This window comes from Abramis brama (assembly GCF_963993115.1).
Source record: "Abramis brama genome assembly, chromosome: 10".
In the NCBI taxonomy this organism is placed as follows: Eukaryota; Metazoa; Chordata; class Actinopteri; order Cypriniformes; family Leuciscidae; genus Abramis; species Abramis brama.
In genome coordinates, this window is record NC_139972.1 from 12,819,247 (window position 1) to 12,828,138 (window position 8,892).

Genomic DNA, 8,892 nt, shown 5'->3' on the forward strand with positions numbered 1-8,892 from the left:
GTAGTCGTTAGGCGATAGGGCTAAATAGATCTGTGTGTCGTCTGCATAGCTGTGGTAAGCAATTTGGTTCTTTCTCATTATTTGGCTCATTGGGAGCATATACAGGTTGAACAGGAGTGGCGCAAGAATTGAGCCTTGAGGGACTCCGCTTGTCATGGATGTCCACTCAGACTTATGGTCACCTATACTCACATGATAACTTCTCCCTCCTAAGTATGACCCGAACCATTTTAGGACTATCCCAGAAAGCCCGACCCAGTTTTCCAGCCTGTCAAGAAGTATGTTATGATCGACAGTGTCAAATGCAGCACTGAGGTCGAGTAGTACCAGAATTGATGTTTTGCCTGTATCACTATTTAACCGAATAGCGTTTATTATCTATGCGCGCTGTCTCTGTGCTGTGGTGCGGTCAGAAACCAGATTGAAAATTGTCAAAGTATCCATTTGAGATTAGGAACTTGTTCAGCTGATTGAAGACAACTTTTTCAATGATCTTGCCTATGAAAGGAAGATTTGAGATTGGTCTGTAATTGCTCAATATTTTGCTATCCAGATTGCTGTTTTTCAGGATGGGTCAAGGGCGCAGGTTGATGTTTTATGGTGCTGTACTGTTTCTTCCAAATAATTAGCATTAATTTCTTCGAAATCAGACATAGTAACTTTCTGCGGATGTGGTCTGATCTGTCTGACCTCAGTGCCACGCTGATCGCCTTTCTGATATTTTTGATTTTCTCTGAGAAGAAGGAAGCAAACTCATTGCATTTGCTGTCTGAGAGCAATTCACAGGGAATCTGGCTTGGGGGGGTTGTCAGTCTCTCTACAGTAGCAAAAAGAGTGCGTGTGTTATTTATGTTTCTGTTTATAATATTTGAGAAGAAAGTCTGTCTAGCTTTGCCTAGTTCCACATTGAAACCATGAAGGCTGTCTTTATAGATGTTATAATGAACTACATGTTTTGTCTTCCACCACATGCGCTCAGCTTTTCTGCATTGTCTTTTCATATTTTGCACTGCTGTTGAGTTTCTCCAAGGTCCCTACAACAACAGACTGGCGTGCATCTAATAAATGATCCATTCAAGAATGTTGTACAAGTTTACTGCAACAACGGAGCCGCGAACTTCACATACTTTTGAAAATCCAGCGTTTAGTTGATCCTGGTAAACGCTCATTGTCACAGTGTAAGCACAATGGCGTTCTTCTTCCACAAGGGGTTTTGGTGTCACGGCATTTGTTTCCAGGCGGACTGATAAAGAACACGACACGCACGTCTCCAGGACATCCTGTAGAATTCAACCAATCAGATTACGACTTTGAAACTCCTGAAGTGTTTCCAGAAAAGTGTGACATATGCATCAGTCCCCTGTTCCCTGGATGCATGCGTGTCCACAAACACACATGTGCTCAGTTCTTCTTCAGAGAAGATCGCAGTTCCAACACTATATAAAAATATTAGAGAGAAAGAGAGAGAGAGGAGAAAACATCACAAGCATTACACAAGCATCAAATTGTTTTTAATCTCCATCATACTATAATTCAGAATATATATTTGTAAGTAACACCCTTTTGTCAGCATATTCAAACATTTCAGATGAACTGTAAACTAAATTATGCCAGATTCAATTGTAATACTTAGATTTACTTAATTCTCTCCAAAAATGCTGAGACGTAAATACTGCAATCAAGGATTTAGCCAGTTTCAGCTTGTTTGCAGTGAAGGGACAGCTGTTTGAGACAAATACACAGTAAGATACATGCAAGAAATCCCCATGTGATGATCTTTTTCTTTCGCTCAGTAGTTAACCCACCTGTGCGCTGATATGCTGAAATCATATTAGGCACCTTCCTGGTCAGGTCGGATTCTCTGGCCTAATAATAGATCAAAATAATGCAAAAATAAAAACTAAAGTTGTTTAGAATGCTTGATTTGATATGAATTAATGATTTAGTGAGCTTTACTGCAATGCTAACCTGAATAAATTCAATCTGGTGAGACTGAACAAAGAAAATGGTCCATCTTCTGATTGGTTCATTTGCTGTGTAATAAATACTAGACATAATGCAAAAGTCACTTATTTGATATAAAGTTAGCAAATGTATATATTGTATGCTACCTAGCCTGCACAGCAAATTTTGCGTGCAAAATCCATTCATTTATAAAGGTCTCTTCGTTATCGGGAATTTCGTGTGAAAGAGGAAAAAATTATGTCTATTTTGAATAGTTTTTTCCACACAAATTTGCATCGTTGATCTACATAAAGCTGCTTGGTTTAGTTTATTTATTACTCTATTGACAATGGAAGTGTTTTTTGCCCGCAAAATCTCGTCGTAACCTAGCTTTTAAACCAGTATTACAATAACAGTAGCAGAAAATATTGTTTTTGTAAAGAAACATACGTAAAAAAATATGAATTCAGGTAAGTTACAGCTTACCTCAAGAATCTTGCTAGCATCATCGGCGTGATTCGTCGCGAATCATCTCCTCCCTGGTAAAAAGGTGGTTTTCACGAACAGTTTTGATGCGAGGGGGTAAGTTAGTCGATTTTCAACAATATAGAAGTAAAAACAAAATAGTTGCTGTCAGACTATTATCTTGCTGACTGGAACTGGATTCTGTTCACTCAAAGTCACTAGACTTCATTGGTTCAGTTCAACTAGCTAATTTAAATGACGGTTGCGTTATAAAAATAACACATGAAGTGTGTAAGCACAGCAGTCTACTCATATTGTGTTAAATGCTTTGAGTAAATTCCCAAGTTGTGTTAACTTTTAAACTACACAAAGATACAGTATGTGTAAAATAGGTTATTTTTTTCTACACGTTTTTAGTTAATATTGACACAAAATGTGTAAATTAGAGTGTTACACATAATTTGTGTAATTTTTCGACACATTCCTTCTGTGTGGGATATATAACTTAATTTCAATTGTCATCGGAAGTCGTAAAGTCCAAGTTCCCAGTAGGAACTTTTAACTTGGAGTTGCAACTGGGAAACTCGGAGGAACCGCAACAACCCTGACTTCAGAATCCAATATGGCTGCTCAGCACATTAACCCTAATGAAACAGTAGAAATACATTGTTTATTAGCACTTCTGTTTGTCTGTGTCTCAATAAACTCAGTGATGCCCATCCAATCTCTATTTGTGGACATGATACATTGGTGTTTGTTATCTGTGCAAAATACCATTTTTTTTTTATGTGTTTGTATTTCCAAACAGCAAGTACAAAGGTTTGCCTGGATGCATCCATCTTAGTTGCAATTGTAAGATTTTTTTATTTTTTTATTTTTTACTCTTGAGGTAGGACCTGGTTTCCTTATAATCAGTGTACAATACCAGCAGAAAAGCTATTTGATCAATTTCTGTTGCAAAAGGCCCTATTTTAACAGCTCAATCATATGGTCAGTTTTACATTTTGTTGGCTGAGCGCAAGAAAACATTCCTATTCCAAACCCATCAGTTCAACAAGTTCTGAACAACTCGTTTACCTTTATGTAACACCAAAAGGGCTTAAAATCCCTCTCTGGTTTGCTAAAAGCTTTGTGAGGGCCACTTTGCATAAATATCTGCCTCTTCCACAAGGACCATTGTGAATTTGAAGGAGGACGCTGTGCTTAATCGTACCTTTCATCCTGACCAATGGCATTTTCATTAGAGTTCTTGAATTGAATGTGTTAATCTAAACGGGGGGAGTCAACAGGAGCGCTGGGACCGTTTTGTTTCGCTGGTCTTTTGAGCTAATCAAGTCTTCGTCATTAATCACCGCTGTGACTGTGTGGAACTAAAGAGCGGCTGAAGGAAGCTGTGACCTCACACTCCCACACAAGGTCACATGTGGACAATGGCTTCTTTTTATGCGCATTATTCTTCCTCCGATTTTTGCTCTCCTTCATCTGCTCTTCCGTCTCCACTTACTGATGCTCCGTGTAAATCATCCGCTTTCATTGACACTTGTGTGATATATGTTTGGCCTTTAATGTAGAACAGAGAGATGTGCTCTGCATCTATCTTCCATTTCCCTCGTGAGTCAGATAAACTTGCATTATCTCACTGATGAGCCAGCAAATGGCAATAATAATGAAATTTCACTTGGGTTATGTCAGAGCTCCTGTCCCCGAGGGCTGCATTAACAATAGTGCTAGACGGGGATGAAGCTCCAGGTCCGTGGTTGGCTATGAAGAAGTTTGGCTGGCCATCGGGAGCACCTGAACTTTTCCCGATGGGCCGATCGGCAACACCCCACCACTAGTGGTGCACCTGAGAAACAAAGATCAAAAGCCAAGCAATGAAAAGGCTATAGACCTTATTCACAGCAGCACCATCTTTGATTTTTAATGGGAATTAAAGCGAGGTTGTGAGGGATAGACATGCATCTCTTCAGTGGATTGTACTGTTATTTTATGTGTTTTTGGATTGGTCTGATGACGCAAAAATATGATGCAAAAATATCTTTCCAAGAAATTTCAGTAGACAAAATAAACCTATAGAAAACATGAGCTGTGGAAATAAGTGATTGAGGAGCTTTATGCAGCTTTTTACAGCGGATGCCATTGGAAACATGCTGCTTTATTATCAGTGTTGGAAAGAGTTGTACAGCTTAGGGCCCTACACCCGGCGCAATGCAGCGCCAAGCGCGACGCAAGTGTTTTTTGCTAGTTTCAGCCCGACGCAGTTATCATTTTCACTCATGCACCACGTTGTTTAAATAGCAAATGCATTTGCGCCCATGGGCGTGCTGGTCTGAAAACGAGGTGTGTTCTGGCGCATTGTTGGCACATTGCTATTTTAAGGCAACAGAAATAGACAGAAATAGACTATGGAACAATTTATTTTTTATTTTTTTGTTATTTAAAGAGCGCGTTAGTAATGTGCGACTATAGGCGGGTCCACAACGCGCGTACACTCTGCTTATTAAACACACAGGGACCCACAGCAGCACACAAACATGCCAAATATTAAAATTAAAAGGATTACAATGTAAAAGATTATTATTACGTACATAAAGATATGCCGAATCCGGCTTGTCCCGTAGATGGTCTGCTTGCGCACTTTTACCTTGCGCACGAGCAGATCCGTTTGTGCTCTGGAGACGCATTCAGTCTTTCCACTATCAAATTCCGTAATGTAAATAGCAAATCTGCCATGGCACAAGCGCAACTGGCATTTAAAGGGAATGGGAGATGAGACTCTGATTGGTTTAACGCACGTAAATCTCAAAACACACCCATTACTCATTAAGAGAATAGGGACAACCCTTTTAGACCAAATTTTTCCTGTCGTTAAACTAGCAAAAGTGGTTTCGGACACGCCCTAAGTGCCTTTAGACCATGCGCTTAGATCGTTAAAATAGGGACCTTTTTTTTTGCATAACCTGAGGTGATGACCTTTCAGGATTCTTTGATGAATAAAAAGTTTTTAAAAAGAAAAGCATTTATTTAAAATATACTGACGACTGTAGTAATTATGCTGAAAATTCAGCTTTGCATCACAGAAATAAATTATATTTTAAAGTATATTCAAATAGAAAACCATTATTTTAAATTGTAATAATATTTCACACATATATATATATATATATATATATATATATATATATATACCGGTATATATATATATATATATATATATATATATATATATATATATATATATATATATATATATATATATTACTGTAATTGATTTGAGCCCCAGTCCAGCCCTGATGATTCTCCTCTTTTAGGGACAGAAAGAAGACACTCTAATGATAAAACTATTTAAAATGAACTCCTTCAGGGCAGGCAGTCCCTGGAAACCTGTTTGCTTGGTTTCAAATAAGTCAAGTGTTGTTCAGATGTTGCAGGCCATTCTCAAAGGTTCTGTGAGGGACACTGGCTGTGGTTTGTTCAAATATTCATAAAGGGATGTGAATTCTTTCACTGTTCGCTGGAGTTTGTGTAATAATGCTTCCATCTAGTGGTAGGAGTATCTCAGCACCCTGCATTTACTGTTTCTTCTTGTAGGCTATGAGGCTGGCTATGACCAGTTTCATTTAGCTTGAAATCGCATTCTTATGCCATATTTAAGAATGCTCATATTAATAGAATAACGCTTATTGGATGACAGTGTTTATAATAAAATGTAGGTGTGTGTGTGAAAGCGTTATGAATTATGCATGATTATTCTGACCTCTTGGGGTGCATTCTCAGAAAAAAATGGTACAAAAGCTGTCACTGGAACGGTACCATTTAAAAAGGTTCAAATTTATACCATTAGGTACTAATATTTTGGTACCAATATACCTTTGAGGTACTAATATGCACTCTTTAGGTACCTCTTTAGGATATTACCTTTTGAAAAGTTACCACCCCAGAGACAGCTTTTTTTACCTTTACCTCATGACAAAGTTTTGCTCAAATTCAATGTTTATGGTTTTAATTGCTTTGGTCCAGTTTTAGCCTAAGTGGTAAATATTCTAAAAATTACAGTTTTACAAAAGTCTCTAGTTTCACAAACCAAATAAATGTTTATAAAAAATCCTTTCACAATTCAATCCACATAAAACTTGACATTTGCTTCTGTCCTGGTTCATTTTTTTTGTTTTTTGTTTTTGTTCTGTCCATCATTTAATCAGGGGGTTTTTAACAGTATTTTCACAAGTTCTGAAAAACTGACCTTTCTGATCACACTTGTATCACAGCCAGTCATTCAAACCTGCTATTATGCTTTTATATAGTTAGTAAATGTTTATTTATTTCACAAATATTGTTTCAAAATGTTTAATTTCATTTGAACTGCCACTTAATCCAATAACAGGATGCAAGATACTTATTTTAAATACATCAGTCACTGAAGATGTGACACTGCCTTGAGGTTTTCTGTCAATTCCACAATCTGTAAAAAATAAAAAAAAATAAAAAAATGACATGCAGTATAACCTTGTTACACACAGTGTAATGGGGTAATGTGTTATAAGTAACATGCATTACGTAATCAGATTACTTTTTTGATGTAACAAGTAAAGTAGCCTAATGTTTTCTATCTTTACACTTAACCAGTTTTACCTGATGGGACACACTTACAACAAATAAATGTTCCTCAAAAGCTTGTATCATTTGATACTCACATTTTAAAGGGATAGTTCCCACAAAAATGAGAAAATGTGTCATCATTTACTCACCCTCATGTCGTTCCAAACCTGTAAAACCAGTTTCTTTCTTCTGTTGAGCACAAAATATATTTTAAAGAATGTTGGTAACGGAAAAATTAAAACGGCACTTTGAATCTTCAATGACCTGAAACTGGTTAACAATTGCACTTTTTAATGTATGCAAATTAAAACATTCAGAAACAAAGCTGCGAGAGACAGTCATGATAGTCTTCCTGAAAGAATTATTGGAATGAATACCCTAGTACCCACACTTTCTGTCTTTACACTTAACCAGTTTTACCTGATGGGACCAGGGATGTAGTGGAGGCTAAACGCACGTAAACGCCGTTTACGCACCACCTCTAAATTTCACGTTATTTGAGCGGACTTTGCTTTTCCAGTGCGTGATCGCCGATCGGCACATGATTCGAGCATTTGGGCCGTTAACGACAGAGCAGAACGCGCAGCGCGCCGACACACACACACACACACACGGAACAAAGAGAACGGCGCACACACGTAGCAGAAAACACACGCTCGTGAAGTTACTAAACAAGCTGCGCTAAAATGAAACTTGATCGCAGCCGCAACAGGAAATCGTTAAAACGATGCAAAAAAAGTTATTTTTTTATTCATTACAGGCAGCTGGTTTAGGGAGCATGTCAAAACCCAACTGTACAAGAGATTCAGAGGGAGTCAAGCCTGCACCAGGTTTAAGACTTTTCCCTCTACAGGGAAACACTGATCCACATTTTTCTGATAGACTAAAAAATTAATCAATTAATCGAGGAAATATTCAACAGATTAATCAACTATGAAAATAATCCCAAATCCCTAATCATTATGCACAAGTGCATTGCATTGGAAGCCCTGGATATAAGCCTCCCTCTCGATCTCTCTTAAATATTTTTGATCTCTCTGTTTTGTCATTTAGTAAACTTTATAAATTTCAACCATATTATTCCTTTTTGAGTCTCTTTAACAAGAACTTAGATTAATGTATGAATTGAATAGTGATTGTGTGACCTACGATGAGGGAACAACCAGTGATACCCTTGGTAGTACCATCAAATGATAGCCTATAGCGATGTCATCAGGATACACATACACCGGTAGGCAGTGGCCCACCTTACCAGGTGCCCACGTCGTGGTCCACCAGAATTTATAGTTTACCCACCTCTTTTTTTACCACTACACCACTGGATGGGACACATACTTGTAGTTATAGGTGATGAAAAGCAGGTTGTACGCGAGTTCCAGAACATGACGAATGATGGGATACACTTAGCCTCAAATACCACTGTTTTGAAGGAATAATGTGAGTGAAAGTTTCAAGCGACTCATAAAGACAGCCTATGGTGAATCGATGTAGCCTGAAGAAAGAGTCTCTGCATAGTGATGTTTCTGTACTTTAGCTCCACTTGTTTGAATGTTTTGAAAGATGTTTATTTCTCTGAACACACTAGAATCTCTCATTACAGGCTTCCACAGTTGCTTACAACAAAGGATCCCTGTGTTATTTTTGAGTCAGCCTACAGATGTTTGAGTTTGGATAGGGTGCATATTTTGGGGAGCCTTTTTCCAATGTCAAACTCTGTAAATCAAACTATCATCAAAGGTTTCTTTGAACAAATTTGCTAGAATAAGGGAGCAGCAAGAGAGTTGCAGCTGTGGAAATGTATACAGCTCTAACTGCCTTACTTTACTCAACATAGTTTTGATTTAATTGCCAATTTACTTGTTGCTTTCACTCTGGTAACTACTG